We start from the raw sequence: 21,853 nt of genomic DNA, 5'->3' as shown, positions 1-21,853 counted from the left end.
CTTCAAAATATCTTCTTTTTTGATCAAAAGAAGAAGGAAAACTCAAGAAAGAATAAGTAAAGGGTTGGTAAATGATGGCAGAATTTCATTTTTGTGTGAACTGTCCCTTTAAGAGTCTCAACCCTGTTCCTGGAGGCACACCCACAGTACATATTTTGGATGTCTCTCTTATCTGCCCCATTAACTTCAGGTTTTGGAGTCTCTTCTAATGTTCTGATGAGTCGATTCAGGTGTGTTTGATTAGGGAGTGCTTGAAAATGAATATTGTTGGTGTGACTTCAGGAGCAGGGTTTGGAAACACTGCTCTAGAGTCTATATGTTGTAGAACAAATGACTTCAACACAGTGAAAATCCGTCATACGCTTTTATAGGCAATTTAAGACGAAAAAGAAACTTGTCCGACTGATTTGCAAGAAAGATTTAGTTTTCACACAGTTTCTCACATCTGGCACGACAACAGCTAAACTGTAAATACATGATGGACACCAGAAAACAGCTTGAATAACGTCTGCCAGATAGCAGAGGGCAGTTACTGTACACTGTAAAAAAAACATCTGTTCATTAACAGTTTACTTATTTGTGATTCACAAGCAGTGGCAAGATTTAAGCATGGGCAATATGGGTGATCGCCCAGGGCGGCATCTTGTTGGGGCGGCAAAGGGGGTGCTACTACCTTCCCCTCCCCCCTTTCCCTACCCCCTCTCCTCTCTTTCGTACGTGAGACACCATCCTCACTCAACACATTTGTCTAGAGCGCCAGTTCAGCTTGCTCCAGTACTGTTCACAAGTGTTCCATTTATTTGAATTGTGTTATCTCAGCAGACACACAACGTCATAAGATGCTAAAATTAGGTTAGATTTTGGTCGTGACGTCAGGTGACCAAAATTCAATGTCTAGACACCTTGTAAGGACAACATTATTTTGACGTTCAATAATAACATCAAATGATGTTTGTGTTTGGTTGATTTTAGTTTGTGTTGGAAAGTGACCAAAATATAACGTTAAACCAACGTCATATTGGTCAATTACTGACATTTATTCATCAGGTATGGCAGCCAAAATCCAGCGTCTGATAGACTTCATAGTGGTAATGTCCATCTGACGTCGAGCTGTAACATCATTAGTCGTTGATATTTGGCTGATTTTAGGTTGTGTTAGAAAGTGACCTAAATCCAGCGTCGAGCCAACATCTTAAACCAACATGATATTGACGTCAAATAGTGACATTTATTCGTCAAGTATGGTAACCAAAATTCAACGTCTGATATACGTCATAGTGGTGAAGTCCACATGTCAAGTAACATCATTAGACGTTGATATTTAATTGATTTTAGGTTGTGTTGGAAAGTAACCAATCTAGCGTCGAGACAACATCTTAAACCAACATCATATTGACGTCAAATACTGTCATTTATTTCTCAAGTACGGTGACCAAATGTCAACGTCTGATGAGTTCATAGTGGTAACGTCCACACAACGTCAAGCTGTAATATCACTATATGTTGATATTTGATTGCTTTTAGGTTGGACGTTATACATTGACGTCTGGTTTTTTACATCGACCCGATTTTCATTTCTAAACAAAATGCAATGGCCCCATGACGTTGGACTACAACATCAATCTGACGTCCTGTTGGCGTTCTGTGCCTGCTGGGATGGGGCCTTGATCTCCGCTCTGTCATCTTTTGATGTTGAAAATTTAATTCTACAGTTTAACAAAGTGGTTTTTATTGTCATTTTAGTAGTTTAAAACAATAATATAACGTATAAGAGATAATATATGCAGAAATAAGTCTGTAAAATAACTGAAAATGTACTGTCAGTTTATCACAATGTTTTTGTACCTTAATATACAACACCAACCCGGACGACATATCACTTTAAACTATTAAAAATGTTATTAAAAGTCACTTTTTCAAACATTTCAAGGTTAAAAGTTGTTAGAAGAAAGATTAAGGTCCCATAATGCAATTCAAAAGCATAAATAAACAAAGAAAAATAAAAACATGAATCACAAAATATGAAAAACTGTTAATTTACAGATATTTTTTACAGTGTAGTCTCGCAGATGATCAGCTCATGTCCGACAGTTCGGCAGTCCAGTTCTCTTCATATTGCTTTCCTCTTATTAAATGTGAACCAGCAGGATTTTACTCTCCCTCCCAAAAAAGGCCACTTCTGGAGTGCTGCGGCTCACTGTGATTCAGCCAGACGGTAATGGGAAGTGGCAGTAGAGATATGAGGGCTTCTTCTGTGCTGTTTGAAGGTGAGTTCAGTCCTATTTTGTTTAGCAGAAAGGTTAACGGCGTCTGTTTCTATTGGTCATCGGTCGTAGGCACTGCGTGGATCTCCCTGAAGCCTGCAGAAACCACACGTTTTGAGACACTTCAAATGTGACAGATGAAATCAAGCAGTTTACTTACACACACACATGCTCAATATTGAGGTAAAGTTGGTGTTAAATTCACACATTCAGACTTTTTCTTTTATTTTTCAGATATTTGCAGAATCTTATTAGTAAAACCATATCGACTATCACAGTACAACAGTCCCAGTCAAATAAATAGTGCTGATGTTGTTTTCAAGTCATACTTAGCCTACATGTGATTTCAGACTGAATATTCAAAGTACCCTGGTAAACAATACAGGGAGCATGTCACAAGTTGTCACTAAACGAATGTGCGACTATAAAAATCATCTTTATGCTCAAGTGAGAGGCAAACACATCTTTCGGGCTGAAGGACATTTACGCCGCCTACTTGAGTATTATAGTGTCTCTCTGTCGCCATTATCTCACTGTCCTTTTCAGTCGACCTCTGTCTCTGGCTAATTAATAAAGTGAAGCTGACACAGATGATATAAAACAGGTACTATATCACTCAAGAGCGAGTGTGAGAGGACTGGAGGAGGTTATTAACACACGGTGAGAAGGAAAACACCTAATATGAATATGGTCCTAAATCGCTACAGTATTACAACAATGCCAAAAGGTTTACTGCAAAAAAAAACTATATCTTCAGAGATACAATCTTATTTCTGTAACACTTTAGAATAATGGTCTATTAGTTACTGTTAGTTAACATTTACTAATATTAATATTAAAAATTAATTAATATTACTTTTATGACAAGGCAGTAGAGCTGGTATTGGATTACATTTAGATTACTTTCAAAGCAATGCAATTGAACTACTTTTGGATTACATTTAAATTACTTTTATGGCAGTGAAATTGGACTATTTTTGGATTACATTTAGATTACTTTTATGGCAGTGCAAATGAACTACTTTTGGATTACATTTAGATTATTTGTATGGCATTGCAAATGAACTACTTTTAGATTACTTTTATGGCAATGCAATTGAATTACTTTTGGACTAAATTTAGATTACTTTTATGGCAATACATTTGGACTACTTTTGGATTACATTTAGATTACTTTTATGGCAATGCAATTGAGCTACTTTTGGATTACATTTAGATTACTTTTATGGCAATGCAATTGAGCTACTTTTGGATTACGTTTAGATTACTTTTATGGCAATGCAATTGAGCTACTTTTGGATTACATTTAGATTACTTTTATGGCAATGCAATTGAGCTACTTTTGGATTACATTTAGATTACTTTTATGGCAATGCAATTGAGCTACTTTTGTATTACATTTAGATTACTTTTATGGCAATGCAATTGAACTACTTTTGAAATACGTTTACATTACTTTTATGGCAATGCAATTGAGCTACTTTTGGATTACATTTAGATTACTTTTATGGCAATGCAATTGAGCTACTTTTGTATTACATTTAGATTACTTTTATGGCAATGCAATTGAGCTACTTTTGTATTACATTTAGATTACTTTTATGGCAATGCAATTGAACTACTTTTGAAATACGTTTACATTACTTTCATGGCAATGCAATTGGACTACTTTTGGATTACATTTAGATTATTTTTATGGCAATGCAATTAAACTACTTTTGGATTACATTTAGATTATTACTTGTACTTTAGTGACTGCATTTGTTATTGTAGTAAGCTTCATTTTGAGAAGCAACAAGTAATAATTTTGTGTTGTAACTACTGTCAAGTCTTAATTTGAATATGGACAATATGCACAGTAGGCTATATGTGATCCTGATTTAATTTTACAATAATCTTATTTTAGGTTTAAATTATCTGTCATTAATTAAGAGGAATTCACCTGCTTAGCAACTGTAGTTTTAAGACCTTTTAAAAAATATGAGAAGCAATTAATTAAAAGTAATTAACAAGGTAGTTTAGGAAAATTAGGACTAAATGTATTGCTTGCTATTTATTTTAAGACATTCATTTCTTTACAAAATCCCTGGTATGTTTCCCTATTTCAGGAAATCTTAACAAATAGAATTATCTTATTCCACTGGCAGATTATTTGACTTGATCTAGCCTGTATCTTCATTTAGATGGTAGTTTTTTTTTGTTTTGTTTTTTGCAGTGAATTTAAGAATTGAGGCAGAATTTGAAGCCTTCATGGTTCAGTAAACAACAACTGTTTTGTATATAAGTCAATAAAAAGGTATTCATTTATGCTTGTGTTTATATTCTAACAGGAAAAATGATTATACTGTACAACTGAAGGGAGTAATTTGAGCAGGAAATGGATCCCACACCAATCAATCTGGCACTAACGGATTCCTCTAAAAGGTATATATATGGTGACTTGAAAATCGATATCATGTCATGAAAAATACAAATAATAGTATAATAAAACAACAGTGTAATTGTAGACAAAAACCTGGATTTTGATTTCACAATTCAGCACATTTTCAAGACAGCAGGGTGGAAACTAAACATAAAAATTACTGTAAATTTTTAGAAAGCCTTTATAAAAGGTAAAACTTTAGTTTAGGTACCAATTCCCACTATTTACTCCTGGCTTATTACATGAATTTTAATAAAATATTAGGTGTTTATTAGTACTTAAGTATGATCTTATTTTTTATCAATAATCCCACCCTACCTAAACCAAACTCATATCTTAAAAACTAATAATAAACAACAAATTAGAAGTTTATAGAGATAATCGATAGTTAATGATTTGATAATAGCAAAAATGGTACCTTAAAAAGTGTGACCGTATAAAATAAATTCCATTCTAATAACAGTTTCTTAAAAGTGTTTGTCTCAGCAGCTGCAATATAGGGAGCATATATACAGTATGGTGTTAATTAATAAAAAACTAATTACATTAATTGCTGTTAAGTAAGGAATAATGTACATCCGGCTGGTTATTCTTGAATAATAAAGACTGACAGGCTTGTCAGCAAGCTATTGTTTAAAACTAAAGACTTTATTTGTAGTACAAAGCTAAGCTTACATTATTAGATTAACCATGATTGACCAATCAGAATGAGTAATGCAGAGAGCTGTGTAATAATCCATAATATTAGCTGTGTAAAAGATATCCACCGATTAAACTAATTAAACTAACACAAGCTCACCCAGTTAGTATATAAATATTTATCTGTCACTATTGTTCGTAACAGTTTGGCGCCTCTGACTGAATGATAATTCTATGTAATAATATTATTAGTATTTTTATGATCATTTGTTAAACAGATTCATCGGTGTGATTAAAAAAAAACAACAACCTCAAACTCAATATAAACTGCAGCTCTGATGAATCTGGTTCGTATAAAAGCAGAAGAGCTTGTTTGTCCATTCATTACAATCTGAGATTTGTTTCTGTGCAATAGCAGTCTATTAACCTAATGTGAAATCCGTTTGAGGTTGGAACAAAAGTATTTATTATTGTTCTGCAGGGCAAAAGGCTTTTCATTTACAAATCAATACTGCACATTACATATTTTACTCACTGTAATATTTGCTCATTTGTTGCATTTTAGAATAAAAAATCAACATATCCATTAACGTACAAAAGAAAACAACAAATATATATTTAAATACTCTAAGGTATATTTAAAATTCCTGTTATTTCATATTAAACTTCTCGAGCAGCAAATCCACATGTTAGAATTATTTCTGAAGGATGATGTGGCACTTTGCCATCAAAGTTACAGACCGTTATCTTTAAAAAACTTTAAAACATTAGACTCCAAATTTTTTTGAATTGATAATGTAAAGGATAGGTGATGCACAAATGCAGAATTAATATCTTTCTCTAGTTTAACCAGCACTTTCAAGATTGATTTCAAATACAATTCTCATTTTAACATACAAAGCATTATGGATCTGCACCTGAGTATCTTTGCTTTCTTTTAAGCGCATGAACTCCATCTCGATCACTCTACTCTTCCTGTTCTCTACTACTCCATCAACTTCCTTTTAATATTCGATACGCACCAAATTTGGATCACTTTAAAAAGTAGATACATATATTCAGGCTTGTTTTTAATTGATGGTGTATTTTATTTTGTTTTTGTGTCTAATTTTTACTGCGGTGCTTTGGGTTTGAGAAAAATAAGTTCTAAATAAAATTAACTAGATTAATTAGGCAGGTTAGGGTAATTAGTGAAGTTGTTGTATTAGGATGGTTTGTACACAATAAAAAAATAATAATAATATTGACCTTAAAATGTCTTTTAAAAAATTAAAAACTGCTTTTATTCTAGCCGAAATAAAACAAAGAAGACTTTCTCCAGAAGAAAAAATATTATAGGAAACACTGTTCACAGGACGGTTAATCATTTTGACTTAATTCATTTAATTCAGGTAAATTGGCTACTTCATTTTCAACTGTATACTAAAAACAACCACAATAACAATGTGCAGCAGTAACATTTCCAGAAAATGAAACCGATTTACCTTCTGAATCCTGTAGCCGTGGCTGTTTTGGAGAATGTCACAACCGTGGCTCGGTTTGTCTAATCAGTCTAATATGTGTTGTCAGCAAACTCTTGTGGACAAGCATCTGTGTTGTTTCCCTAAAAGAGACCGAAAAAGGACGTTAACTTTGTTGAAGAAGTATTAAAACATGGCTTTAGGAAAGAGTTAATGGATTTGTGTTAGGATGCAGATGTCAGCTTGAATTTTGAGAGGTGTCATGCAACCCACAGCAAGCTTTCTCTTTTAACACCTCACATATGACAGAGCGAATGTGAGAGTCACACACACACTCACACACACACGCTCTATAATAAGAAATCATCCTTCACAGCTGATCATACACAAATGGTTTCTTGTCACGGGATTGCTTGAATATTTCAAAAAGACTGAGAAAACTGTTTAAAGATTTGAGTCTGGAGGGAATATTAAAGGAATAGTTTTTACAAAAATGAAGCAACTGCATTTATTCAGCCTCAAGTTGTTTCAAAGCTGTATGAATTTCTCTTTACTGCTGAACATAAAAGAAGATATTTTGAGAATGTGGATAAGTAAACGCTTTCTGCTCCCTACTGATAACATTTGTTTATTTGCATGCTATGGAAGTCAGTGGAGAGCAACAACTGTACGCTCTGAGGGTGAGTAAGATTATTATTAGTGTGGTATTTTAGTTTGAAATGCATTAAACCGGGGCTTTCAAACATTAGAGAATGGCTGCTTTTTTATTAAACGCCATTCATAGACTGTTTTGAGGGATGTAAACAAAAACAACGGTCCCAACGTATCTCCTGTTTTACATTTTTAATTTATATAGCTTCCGAGATCACAAAAAAGCCACATATTGATGGCTGTTTCAACATTGAGTTATATTTGAATCGCCTCTTGTTACAGTTATGAAATAGTTTGATAATGAGCAGGAAATGTTCATGGGCCAATGACATGACCACTTTGAATTGGTCTATATAACTTTTTCTTATGAAGGGCCAAAGCCAGAACTATATTGAGGGCTTTGGGCTGAAGGTAAATATACCAAACTGTATTACATTAACGTTTCCATGAGTAATTTCCTTATTAATTTCCTTATATTTAAAAATAGCTACAAAGCTTACATTAACTAATGCAGTATATTTGGAAAAAAATAATGATGAGGTTATTACAATCCTGTTAATAACACAATGAAGTTCAATGCTAAATACACTAAGCTGCAACTGCTTTGCCTGGATTTGCTCGCCGCTGTCTTTTGCGTTGTCTTCTATCTGTCGAATGACATGAGATTCATTTACAAAACAAAAGAAATCACAAAGCAAACAAACAAAATGTTACATTTAATTTACAAATGATCTCTGTCAAAGATTTTCGCTCCAACCACCATCCCATCATTCTCCTTCTCTTCTCAAATAGGATAGTGCGCCGAATCAAAGGTTAGCCTGGGCCAACTTTGGCTCACAGGCCCTAGTTTGGGCATCTCTGGTCTATATGATAATATATAATTTAAACGATTAATATAAGTATGACTATGGATGTTTCCCAGTGATGGGTTGCAGCTGGAAGGGCATCCGCTGCGTAAATATGCTGGATAAGTTAGCGGTTCGTTCCACTGTGGTGACCCTAGATTAATAAAGGGACTAAGCCGAAAAGAAAATGAATGAATGAATGGAATAAATATTAACAGGGCGTCATGGTGGCGCAGTGATAGCACAATCGCCTTACAGCAAGAAGGTCGCTGGTTCAAGCCCCGGCTGGGTCAGTTGGAATTTCTGTGTGGCGTTTGCATGTTCTTCCTGTGTTTGTGTGGGTTTCCTCTGGGTGCTCCGGTTTCCCCCAGAAGTCCAAAAACATGTGGTATAGGTCAATTGGGTAGGTTAAATTGTCCGTAGTGTGTGTGTCTGAATGAGTGTGTATGGATGTTTCCCAGTGAAGGGCATCCACTGCGTACAACATGCTGAATAAGTTGGTGGTTCAATCCGCTGTGGCGACCCCAGATTAATAAAGGGACTAAGCCAAAATGAAAATGAATGAATAAATCTTTGTCAACGATTTTCGCCCCAACCACCTCCTGATCATTCTCCTTCTCAAATGGGATAGTGGGCCAAATCAAAGGTTAGCATGGGCCAACTTTGGCCCGAGAGCCCTAGTTTGGGTATCTCTGGTCTATATGATATATTTAAACTACTAAAATAAATATGGACATTACAAAAATAAACAATCAATTAATTATTTCATGTGACTATAAAATAGAAAATGTATTTTTCTGAAAATTGTTCTGAATAAATAACGTGTTTCTACAAGAAACTGAGGGAAAGCCTGTGGGATCTAAAAGAAAGAAAAGCATTTACATTTGTTGTATTTACTGTTCTGTACTAGTATAAAATGCAAAAGTGTAACCTAATAAAGTCAAATCTTTCCTAAATATTGTTTTAAATATATTAGTAATGGGCTGCACAGTGGCACAGTGTAGCATGTTCACCTTACAACAAGAAGGTCACTGGTTTGAGCCCGGCTGGGTCAGATGGCATTTCTGTGTGGAGTTTGCATGTTCTCCCCGTGTTGGCGTGGGTTTCCTCGGGTGCTTCGCTTTCCCCCACAAGTCCAAAGACATGTGGCATAGGTGAACTGGGTAGGCTAAAAATGTCCATAGTGTATGTGTGTGGATGAGTGTGTATGGATGCATCTGGAAGGGCATCCGCTGCATAAAACATGCTGGATAAGTTGGCGGTTCATTCCGCTGTAGCGACCCCAGAATAATAAAGGGACTATAAGTTTTCGACTTAATAAATGAATAAATATAATGGTAATATTTTTTCTTCACAGAACAAATAGGGTATTTACACAAAAACTATATAAATGCATTTAAATTTTTCATATTTGAGGATCTATGGCAGATTGAAAAGACCTGAATTAGGCGAATAGACAAGAATAAAAAAGATATTACATTATCCGAAAAATTATATAAAATACATGTATGTTTGCATATACTATTAATTCTATTAATATTTAAATTATTCTATTTCCTTCAGATATTTGGTTTATCATGCTGTTAACCACTGGCTTATTCATTGCCTATTATTAAGTTATTAACTGTTCATCAGTAGTTTGATATTATTCTGCACCCCTAATCCTACCCAAAACCTAAAACCAACTTCTACCTTACAAGCTATTAATAAACAGATGATAAGTTGTTTAATAAGCTAGGGGTGTTAGTCAATGGTTTGTTAATACTGTGAGTTGTGAACTAAACTAAAGTGTTACTAAATTCATTCACTCACTTCCTTTCACCTTTCGCCAACTATTCCAGCATATGTTTTACGCAGCGGATGTCCTTCCAGCTGCAGCCCAGTACTGGGAAACACCCATACACTCTTGCATTGACACACACAAACACTCATACACTATGGGATAATTTAGTTAATCCAATTCACATATACAGCATGTCTTTAGACTGTGGGGGAAACTGGAGTCCCTGGAGGAAACCCATGCAAACATGTGGAGACCATGCAAACTCCACACTGAAATGCCAACTGACCCAGCTGGGACTTAAACCAGCGATCTTCTTGCTGTGATGTGACAGTGCTAACCACTGAGCCGCCATGCTGCCACCTATTAAAATAAATAAAGGACATTTGTCAATTTAATTAATTATATTTTAAGTATTTTGTAACATAATGTAATGATATATAAGCTAAATATTTTCCAAATAATATTTTCGACATGCACTCAAAAAAATAATGTTTGTTTAAAATGCTTATTGAAAATGGGTTGAAACTACACAATTATTAAGGTTTTTTTTGTGGGAAAAAACTGATTGTTTTATGTTTAATCCTCTTAAATTTGTAAATATTAATAAGTTAACTTAATTCCTTTATGTTGTCCTGACACAAATCTATTGTGTGGAACCCAGCATTTTTTACAGTGTATAACCAATATTCTTTTCACAGTATAATTAAGTTCTGTGGCATCTACAAGAGTGAACCCCCTATATTAGACATATGAAAGCATTTGGTGAGGGGAATAACAACATTTGCATTCAAATATGCATTGTTGCCAACTGTTTCATAATACAATAAATTATAATAGCTGTTCTTTTCATGCTCTAGTTTTGCACGTAATGATTTGTTCGATTCATTGCGTAGAAACATCACTGGATGGCAGCACTGAGCAACATGCTCTCTTTGATTCACCCAGTCAAACAAGCACAGCATATAAATGTAAGATTTGATGCTTTAAATAAATAACCTGCTGTTTTCTTGTTTAATAATGTCTGTGTTCTGTCGCTGCTATGAATCTAGGCGGCGTGAAATGATGCAGATGACGTTGACTGAGCACAGGTCTAAAGGCTGAGGATGATTCTCTCTGACTGAGCGTTTGGAGTGTGTCTGGCGGACCTGTCAACAGGAGTGTCAGCGTGAAACCTCCGGTAATCAGCTCACGCTGCACCTTGCGTCCTGTTTTCTCCACATGACAGTGAAATAGGGAACGCCTGAGTGAGCTTATAACCTGTGCACAATCACACTTTGACAGCGACAGAGCACAAAGCAACACAACAGTTCACCACCACTTACTTCATGCATGCACAGGAATGTATTTTACACGCATTCCCACATAAACAAATACTATGTATGCAAAAATACTAAATATTATAGTGTTTCTAAATCATGTGAAGTATGTGAATTAATCGGTAGTGATGATTCTATAGTTGCTTTGTTAATAAAACAGCTGCAATATATTAATATGTGACCTTGGACCACAAAACCAGTATGCTGCATGGGTATATTTGTATTTATTTTTGGTACAAGAAAAAAATCAATCATGTTGATTCAAACAATAGAATATTTGCTGCCCAAATTATTTAGTTTTTTCTCTTACCAATTATTATTTATTTTTTGTGGCCTATAGGGTCACTTATTAATATACAAGTCAAAAGGATTGATTTTGATCACACTTTATTTTGATGGTCCGTTTGTTGAATTTAAGTTACATTGCATCTACATGCAACCAATTCTCATTAGATCCTAAGTAGACTGTTAGGTTGGGGTTAGGGTTAGTGCAAGTTGACATGTACTTGCAAAGTTTCTTATAGTCAGTTAAATGTCTGTTGAAGGAGCAGTATCAACGGATATTAAGCAGTCCACTAATACTAATAAATGGACCATCAAAATAAAGTATTACCTTGATTTTTCTTTTGTACTAAAACTCATCAGAATATTAAGTGACGATCATGTTCATTAATTTATTCATTCATTCATTCATTCATTCATTCATTTTCTTTTAGGCTTAATCCCGCCACAGCGGAATGAACCAGCAACTTATCCAACACTTGTTTCACGCAGCGGATGCCCTTCCAGCTGCAGCCCATCTCTGGGAAACATCCATACACACTCATTCACACTCCTACACTATGGACAATTTAGCCTGCATACCAATTAACCTGTACCGCATGTCTTTGGACTGTTTGGTAAACCGGAGCACCTGGAAAAAACCCACGCAAACACAAGGAGAACATGCAAACTCCACACAGGAACGCCAACTAACCCAGCAGGGGCTTAAACCAGCTACCTTCTTGCTGTGAGGCAACAGCACTACCTACTGCGCCACTGCGTCACCCACGATCATGTTCCATTAAGATATTTTGTAAATTTCCTAATCTAAATATAGTTAAACAATTTTTTTGGTCAGTAAATTACATGGGTAAGAACTTCATTTGTTCATCTTTAAACATGATTTCCTCAGTGATTTTTGAACTCTCAGGTTCCAGATATTCAGAATATAGTATCTCTGCCAAATATTGGTCTATAAAATGATAGAAAGCTTATTTAATCAACTTTAAATTAAAGCATAACTGATTATTTTATTATTAATATTATAGTACAGTACTTTTAATGCGGTAAAACCATATTTTGTAACACTTTATAATAACTACACACTATGAATCATCTATTAAGCATTACCAAATTGTGAATTCATTATTTGTTAAGCATTAACTCTACACAAATAGACATTAGTAAGCAGTTTATAACTGCAGATACAAATGCTCTATTCTTGACATAAGCACATATTTAATGTGTTTAATAATTTTACTTTCATACTTTGTTACTGATTAATTTTGCCTTACTAAATTAAGTAAAGCATTATTAACAAATCACTTGTATTTAAGAGTAGTTGTTTTTTTAAGACCTTTCAGAATGAGTTGGTAAATGATTAATAAAATATTCAAATCAACATTTTTATCATATTATTTAGGCATATACTAAAAGTTAATTGTTTCTGTTTATAAATTAACCCAACTTCAACTAGTTTTATGACCTAAAGTGAGGACTATTTATGCTTTATAAATCCCTGATAAATGACAATTAAAAGTTTAGTATCAAATGAACAATCCATCTTTGCAATATTATCTAAAAATATAATTACTGTAAACTTTAAACATTTCTGAATAACAGGAGTGTCACAATATAACATAAAATTAGATAAAACAAAACAATATAATAGTTTGACAACATAATATGGTACAACATTTCAAAGTTATTTAGCAATGTTTAAACTGCACATTAATTTAATTTCAGTTAAGATGGCAAAGATTTATTTTTCATTTGAGTTTCTCTTGTGTATCTTCAAACAAATAAAAAATTAAGAGTCGTTTTTGTCCTTTTTTTCCTGTTTAGAATATAACTGAGCCTTAAATTGCCATTCATAATGGATATATAAAGCATGAATAGTCCTCCCTTTAAGTCACAAAACTGGATGAAGGTGAGTGAATAAAGCATTTAACATGCAAAGTAACTATAAGCCTGAATAATCGTATATATAAATGTTAATTTAAATAGTTTATAATAATTTACTTGCACATTTTGAATAATGTTTAAAAACCAGCAACTTCTCTAAAATAACTGGTTTGTAAATAAAAAATAATAATAATTAAAGTATGAAAATACAATCATTAAGCACATTAATGTGCTAATAAGTCAAGAATGAGCATTATTATCTACAGTTATAAACTGCTTACTAATGTCTATTAATGTAGAGTTAATGCTTAAAAATTAATCTATTAATTCACTATTTGCTAATGCTTAATAAATGATTCATAATGTGTAGTTATTATGAAGTGTTACTCTATATTTTACAATTTGTATCAGTTCACTATTGTTAATACAACAGTATGCTGTAGCTTTCATTAACAACAAGTTGTAGATGCTTCAATATAGCTAATATAAATATGCAATATTATATATGCAATTACTAATATAGCTAGTAAAAATACTACAGTAGAGTTAAAAACAACAAAGTATTTAATATAAATGATTATAGTATATTTCATGTGGGTTTTCCACATGAAACACATTCAGACATGTCAAAAGAAAAAGAAAAAATGGAAGTATGTGGAAGTGCATCAGCTCTCGATGGTTTGCAAACCCGGGGTTATGCTAATTATTTGCATGTGAAAGGTTTTTAAAAAACCCTGTGTGGCTTAATATAATTCACATGTCTCTTACTGCATTATGTGGTAGAACACCAATGAAAGATTTTACTTCATTCAAAAATAAAATCCAGATTTATTTTGGACTATGAGGGACACCTCATACTATTTTAGGTCAAATAGTTGACCTCCGTGAGCTATACTGCTGCTAACATCACCTCTCTTCTTACCCTTTGACTCACGACTACAACCGAAAGCCACACAATGTGGCATTCTATCAGCAGCTATTTCATCTTCAGAGTTGAGTTGAGGTAGAAATAGCAGCAGCCAGTGCCATTAGCTTACCGAGGTCAACCATTTGACATCAAGCAGTCCGCACCTAAAATAAAGGTGGCTCCATGCTCCAAAATAAATCTGGATTTTGTTTTGAAACAATGCAAACATTCCATTAGAATTTCTATCACATATTTCAGTAACGGACATTATTCATAATCACTCATAGGAGTCTTAACACACAGGGTTCCTTTTAAAGAGGTCATGAACTGAGAAATCAATGATCTATGGACAAATAAGAGGTCACAGTACTATAAATACTATATATAGCTTATACAGAAGCCAATCTGCCAAAACAACCGGCTAAAAACTGCCTTCACAGATGAAGATGACCTGTTTAGCTCCACACATTGATTTTGATATGTAATAGGAAAATAATGAGAGGGGGAAATCTACTCACTAACCAAATCATAGAGATGTTCTGAAGTCTATAGCTAAGTTTTCATCTAAAGATGTGAATAGGACTTTTGCGCAAAACTGGAATATCGCATGAAATATTTAAATAAATAAGAGGTCACAGTACTGTAATAATACAAATATTTATTTATTTAAAGTCTTATAGTGAATATAGATGCCAATCTGCCAAACAAGAAGCTGTGAATGTGTCACTTTATGACATAATCATGTGGCTAAAATATAATATAAATATTAATTCAAAGAGGAAGATAGTCTGTTTAGCTCCACCCACTGATTTTTATATCTAATAGAAAAAATCTACTCAAATCTCCTCAGTAACTAAACCGTTTATATCAGTGTCTCTCAACCACATTCCTGGCGGACCACACACACCACACTGCATGTTTTGGATGTCTCATATATTACAGGTCTTTCAGTCTCTCCTAATGAGCTGATAATCTAAATCTGGTATGTTTGGTTAAGGAGAGATGGAAAATCTGCAGAGCTGGTAGTCCTCCAGGAACGTGGTTGAGAAACACTGATATAATGTTCTGAAGTCTATAACTATGTTTTCCTCCATAGAAGTGATGTGAATTAGACACAATGCTGGAATATTGCATAAAACGTTTGCAAATAAAGCAGCTTTTACATCCAATGAGTCAAAGAGAACAAAACTGTTATGTCCTGATAGACTGGAGCCACATTTTAAACATAAACATGGATGTTGCAGTGGTAGGAAAAGCTACTTTGGGCTGTTTTTCTCATCAAATACTTGTACCTTCTGTAAAGCAAAGAATGCACCGTAGCTGTTGATGACAGACTTTGGCTGAGGAAAAAACAATTCAGATATTTTATAATGTGCTCGCTTTGCTGGTTTGTTCATAAATAACGTCACATCATGCCTATTTTGGTTCTGACACGATCTGTTAAAGCAAAATCACATGACTTTTTTTGAAGCGCATGCTGGAAGTTGTGTTTCCATTGTAGATTATGCACAATTTTTCTTATCAGTACGCCCCCCTCACTTTTAGAGACAGACCGTTTAAAAACAGGTTGATTAATAATTATATGAATGTAAACGTTTGGATGTCAAAGCTGATCATTTAAAAAAACGCAATTAGGAATCTGTTAAAACTTAATAAAAACAAACTAAAAACATATTAAAAACTGTAGCCTATAGGTAAATAATAAACTAGGCTGTGTTTCTCAAAACTATTGTTAGCCAACTAAGGTCGCAAGTTCGTCATTACAAACATAGCTTGTTGATTTGCCGCTTGCCAAATTCATTGCAAAAACAAACATCCGCAAACTGCGTCGCAGACTTTTACGCTTTCCACCACACCTCTAGGGCTTTAGTTAGAGAAGTATATTTTCTGGCTGTGTTCTATTTCCAGTTATCCCCCTATGCCCTATTCATTTCAAACGTTCCAACATTTAATCTTAGAATGATTTAAAAAAGCATTAGGGTCATCTCTCTTAGGTGTAATTTGCTTTCAAAGTATTTTTACAGTTCAGTTTTAGCGATCTTCATATTCACAATTGCGCTCCCTTTGCAGTGCATTTTGAAAACATTGGTGTCATTTTGAACACAGCCATGGCTCATGATGAAAGCTATAGGTGACCTAATTTTGAAAAGCGGAATTTACGTTACGCCTCTAAAAGCTTATAAAAACAAAATATAAAGCATACGTTAATGCTTTTAATTTATAGTAGGTTACTTAATAAGAAATGTATCTGTAGCCTACTGTATATGACATGGGCCTGCTGGTTAGAACATTTCTGCAGTGGTTTAAATGTGTCAAACTTGTTAAAAAGTAGACTGCAAAAAATAAAAAATTAAAATAATATTAATAATAATAATAATAATAATAATATATATATATATATATATATATATATATATATATATATATATATATATATATATATATATATATATATATATATATTACTTAATAATAATACATAGCCTACTATTGTAAAGTACAACCATTAACAATTTATTTGATTTACATATGAGATTAGAATAGATGTTAGCTAAGTGGTTTTATGTTTTAGTATAAAATAAAGAATATTCTTAATAATGTTTGTAAAGGAAACACAGGCCCTATATGTGCCGTTTACATATATATAGTTAATATGGAGAGTGCATGTTTTTACCAAAACCAAAACTAAGTGTGTGTGTGTAAAACAATATAATTTTATGCAAGAAATTATGGCATTTTTTCTCTAAAGAAGAGAAGAGCCCTGTTTAGAGTGTCATTAAGCGGGTTTTATGTTATAACTAACGTTTTTCAAACGATGGAGTTGTGACAGAGAAAGTTTTGGGAAACACTCGTCACTACATCATTCTTTTCCCAAATGATGCATCATACTATAATAGTTCAGCCTAGGGTTATGTTGTTGTTTGGGAAACGCACCCCTGGTCAGCTCATTTCCATACCTCTCAACCCTCCTGTTTTTCCTGAGATTCTCCTGTATTTTACAGTTCTATTCCGCTATCATCCCGTAAAGGAATTTCCCCATATTTCTCCCATATTTTCAGTCTTTCTATGAAGGGTGCCAATAAACACTAGAGCCTGTATTTCGAACTACCCGAACTGCTCCTGTCTACAGGCCTGAGTGGGAGAACTACTTTTAAATAAACTAACTAATAAGCTTCATATTGTTGTAAAAACCTTGATAGCATTGTAAATTAACCTCAGAAAACATTACAAAATCAACAAAACAAACAAAAAACAGTTCATGACCTCTTTAAATACTTGTATAAGGCTGCAAAAGGAATGCAATAAAGCCTTGAGATGCTTTTCTGATCACAATTCTGGCGCTCTGTTGTGCCAGTCAGGCTTTGTGAACCATCTGGAGCGTTGCTCTGACAACGGGGGAGGATGTCATGGTAACATTAACGGGGGTTACCGGGGAAACTGTAGTCGCCATGGAGACTGCATCACAAGGCGGACTCGAGGCGTGATCTCTCAGTCCTTCAGTCTCTGATCTGGGAGACGATGCGTCCGACGTGCTTCATTTCCCCCTTCATCCAAACCACCTTTCCCCCTCTCGTTTCCAAACTACTGCGACGTCTCGTTTGGAGGGGAATCTCGAACATACTATTATCAGGCTACCCGTGATTTGAGTTAATCTTAAGATGACTACGTTTCCGCACACCGAGTAACTTTATCACAAAAATAAAGATATATCGTCTTTCATTCTCGTTTAACCAGTTTCATTTGGTACAGGCAAGTCAGATTCAATAGACACACATTTGTTTACATTATTAACAAAACGTATAGTTACTTTTCCACATTCATTGCGTTTAAATGGACTCCGCACTGAGACGTATGGGTGATTCTTCAATTAGGGACACTACTTTTTCTACTACTTTTAAGTAGGCCTACTACTTTTATAACCTAATTTATTAGAAATACAAGAAAATGCTTGTCATGAAATCATAATAACATCTAATATAAATCTATACTAAGATCATGATGTCATATAGCTATTCTGCGATCACAGATATATACACTAGATATCGCATACAGGCCCTGAGCATGCGTCAATAGCGCCGCCATATTTGTACAGTGCTCCCAGGACTAAAGTCATTCAACCACACCAGTCAGGACTAAATCCAATCTGTAAATGCTGGACTTTAGTGTGGTGTACAGGTGTAAAAATGAGCAAAACAAAAAAACAAAAAACAAAGCACAAAGGCCGAAAATTTCAAATTTCATAGGTAAGATTTCGTTTTTTTTTTTTTTTTTTTGTATTTTGCGAACTTTTGTGCTCAGAAAGTAACGTTAATAATGATAATACAGTCTCTTATTGCACTGATCATAAGGCAAAGTAGCACCAACTCTCACTAAATTTGTTGAATAAAATAAGCAAACAATGGAAATGAAGCTTGACAACAAGACGCCGATGGCAGAAACTTCAATTATTGTCAGCTAAGTGAAGTAACGGCTAGTATTTGACGTAACTTATAAGGGTGCCTGATAACATAACAGTGCCTGCGCCTCAATGTGCATAAAGCCCACCCTATATATTGAATATTACAAATGTTATATACCATTTTGATCAGAAAGGTGGCTATGAACATTGAGGCGCAGGGATATTGATGGTTAAAATAATAGAGTTCATAATAGAGATTCGTTCACAAACGAATAACTGCCTCCATTAGAAATAAGTGAAAGCCAGAGATATATAAACATATATACATATATCTATGATCGGGAGTTTTCCTAGTGGTCAGTGTGCAAATAATTTTTAAATTACGAAAATGATAATTTTACATCAATTTTCTACATTGATGGATAAGTGACCGCACGGGCATTGCCAACAAAGAGCGTGTTTGTGTGCATAGAAATGTTTTATCCTCCCTACCTGTTAAATTTGATCTAATCCGTGTCTTGAAGTAAACTAATTCTAATTCTTACGGAGGGAGCGATTCATTTGTGAAGCCGTTACTTCACTTAACTGACTATAGTACAAGTTTCTGGCATCAGCTTCTTGTTGTCATATTTCATTTACATTGTTTGTTTATTTTATTCAACAAAGCTAGCATAAGCCTCGAATTTAGTGCAAGTTGGTGCTAGCTTGCCTTATGGTGAATGCAGTAAGTATTATCAATAATACTTGTTGAGCACAAAAGTTTGTAAAATACAAAAACGTAAAAACGAAATCTTACCTATGAAATGTTCTGCCTTTGTGCTTTGTTTTCTTTGTTTGCTTGTTACTACACCCGTACACAGCGCTTAAGTCATCATCTTCAAATTGGATTTAGTCTTGACTAGTGCGGTTGATTGACATTTGTCCTGGGAGCACTGTACAAATATGGAGGCGCTATTGATGCATGATCAGGATCCAAATGCGATATCTAGTGTATATATCTACGCCAATAGACAACAACAGCATAGGCAACATCAAATGTTAATATCTATGTTCTAAGGTGTTGAGATCATAGCCATCACAGCCAAGTATAAACATTTTCTTAAAAAAAGTTAACTAATTACAAAAATTATCATTATTGTTTATAAAAACTGGCAGTTTTCACACACAAGCAGTAAATTAATGAATTTTTTTTAAAGTTCTTTGTAAAATTTCCCTGATTTAAACACTTTTTTTGATAAAGGTATTGTAGAAGAGAAGTTAAAAACTTGATTTTAGCACTCTTAAAATGAGGATAAAGCAATTAAACATCCATTACTTTAAACCTAAGATATGATTTTTGGTTTATTTATAAACTTTTCTATATTTAAAATCACCCTAATTGAAAAATCACCCGTATATATTTAACAAAATACATATGATCAACACAGCATTATCTTCAGTTTGTTCACATCAACAGCGACACATATTTAGTTGTTTCACTTTGCCACGAAACGTAAGATATTGCGAATACTAACGTATTATGATGATTATATGTTAACACTGATAACAAACGCAGACTTACGAGCACAATATTTGCAGTGTGGGTGCTTTATCGGTTTAGTCCCTGACCTTATCCTTCGTGCTGTAGACAAATGCAACACGTGAATCGGAGTTTGGCACCTTTCTACTAAAAAAAAGCGCCCTGATTTACTGATTTAATATGCTGGCTTGTCCTTAACATGTAGGGTACAACGGATCTAAAAGCCTCTCCAGGGTAAGTGATTTATTTAGTCCCGGAATACTAAGTAATTTCAGCCAAAACTACCACAGTACTTTACTAAACACCTGTTTGTGCACTTCTGAAGTGTGATTTATGAGGTATGCAATGACAAATGACTGATTTATATTGCAAACAGAAATAGATGAGTTTTGCTGATGGTATTTTTATCTATAGTATCTGTTGAATAAGAGTAACCTAACTAAAACAACACCGTTAGTTTCATAACGGATGAAGATGCTGGCTACTTGTAATGCGACTAACTGATTCTTATTTTATCTGACTGCACTTGCATTGTTACTCTAAAACTGAGTAAATAAAACACTGTAAATAGCTACAAGTTTGCTGAAATCGATATTATACTACTGTTCAAATGAGTGGGATCTGTGAGAAGTTTGTAAGGCTCAAACATACAATCAAAACAGTAATATTGTGGTGTTATTTTAGCTGTTTTCTTTTTGAATTTATAATAAATGTGATTTATTCATGTGTTCCAAAGCTAAATTAACAGCATCACCAGTCCAGTGTTACATGATGCTTCAGAAATCAGTCTGATATGCTGTCTGTTTGCTCAAACTATAATCACTTTCCTTCTTATCCTATTAGTTTTGCTCTCAGTTCATAAAGAGGGTCACTATTATTATTGCTAAAACAATTTTGTCTGCTTAATTTGATTAATTTATTGATTTTCTGTGGAATTTGTGATGTGTTTTACTTTATATATATATATATATATATATATATATATATATATATATATATATATATATAAGGGCTGCACAATATACCGTTTCAGCATCGATATCGCAATGTGCGTATCTGCATTAGTCACATTGTAAGATACGTAATGTTGAGTCTAAAATATAACTGACCAGGAGCCACAGAACACGGGTGATTTGTAGAGTTTGCACGTGTTTTTAACGCCTGAGACTGAGGATTTCAAGAGAGTTTAGAACATTTGAGCTCCAAAAATTATGTTTGGAGGTGTAACAAACATTTATTATATTAAGCTATTTATACAGAATTGATACGATTTAATCAACAACAAAAACTTTTTCTAACTAGGAATTTTTGTCTTGTTTCGAGTCCAAATATGTACATTTCAAAGCAAAAACAAGATTATTTTACTACCCATTGGCAGATAATGTTGCTTGTTTTAAGGGGAAAAAAGTATTAATTTTGTCTAAAGGTGAAAACAAAACAATAGTTTTACTTGATCTAAGAATTTGTAGATATTTGGACTAG

General features: G+C 33.9%; 1 long non-coding RNA gene and 1 other non-coding gene across 3 annotated transcripts in view; one reads left to right on the top strand and one right to left on the bottom strand.

The window, feature by feature from the left end:
- Positions 1–14,174, top strand: part of LOC141386358 (uncharacterized) — a 33,873-nt gene extending 19,699 nt beyond the window's left edge. Inside the window, exons 1-3 of one of the 2 annotated variants that reach the window (XR_012408211.1) lie at positions 10,943–11,032; positions 11,114–11,241; positions 12,097–14,174. This is a non-coding gene — a long non-coding RNA (uncharacterized lncRNA). Of the gene's footprint in view, positions 1–10,942; positions 11,033–11,113; positions 11,242–12,096 lie in introns of those variants that run through there. The other variant, XR_012408212.1, reaches the window with a different exon arrangement.
- On the bottom strand, positions 352–21,203 carry LOC101883166 (uncharacterized). The gene is made up of 3 exons (XR_224895.6): positions 17,884–21,203; positions 6,810–6,928; positions 352–2,360 (listed from the first exon to the last, which is right to left on the bottom strand). It is a non-coding gene; the product is annotated as an uncharacterized protein (transcript).
- Positions 21,204–21,853: the final 650 nt, after the last annotated feature.

Source organism: Danio rerio, chromosome 6 (genome assembly GCF_049306965.1).
Source record: "Danio rerio strain Tuebingen ecotype United States chromosome 6, GRCz12tu, whole genome shotgun sequence".
NCBI lineage: Eukaryota > Metazoa > Chordata > Actinopteri > Cypriniformes > Danionidae > Danio > Danio rerio.
The sequence above is the reverse complement of the archived record's forward strand: the minus strand, read 5'-3'. Positions and strand labels throughout refer to the sequence as shown.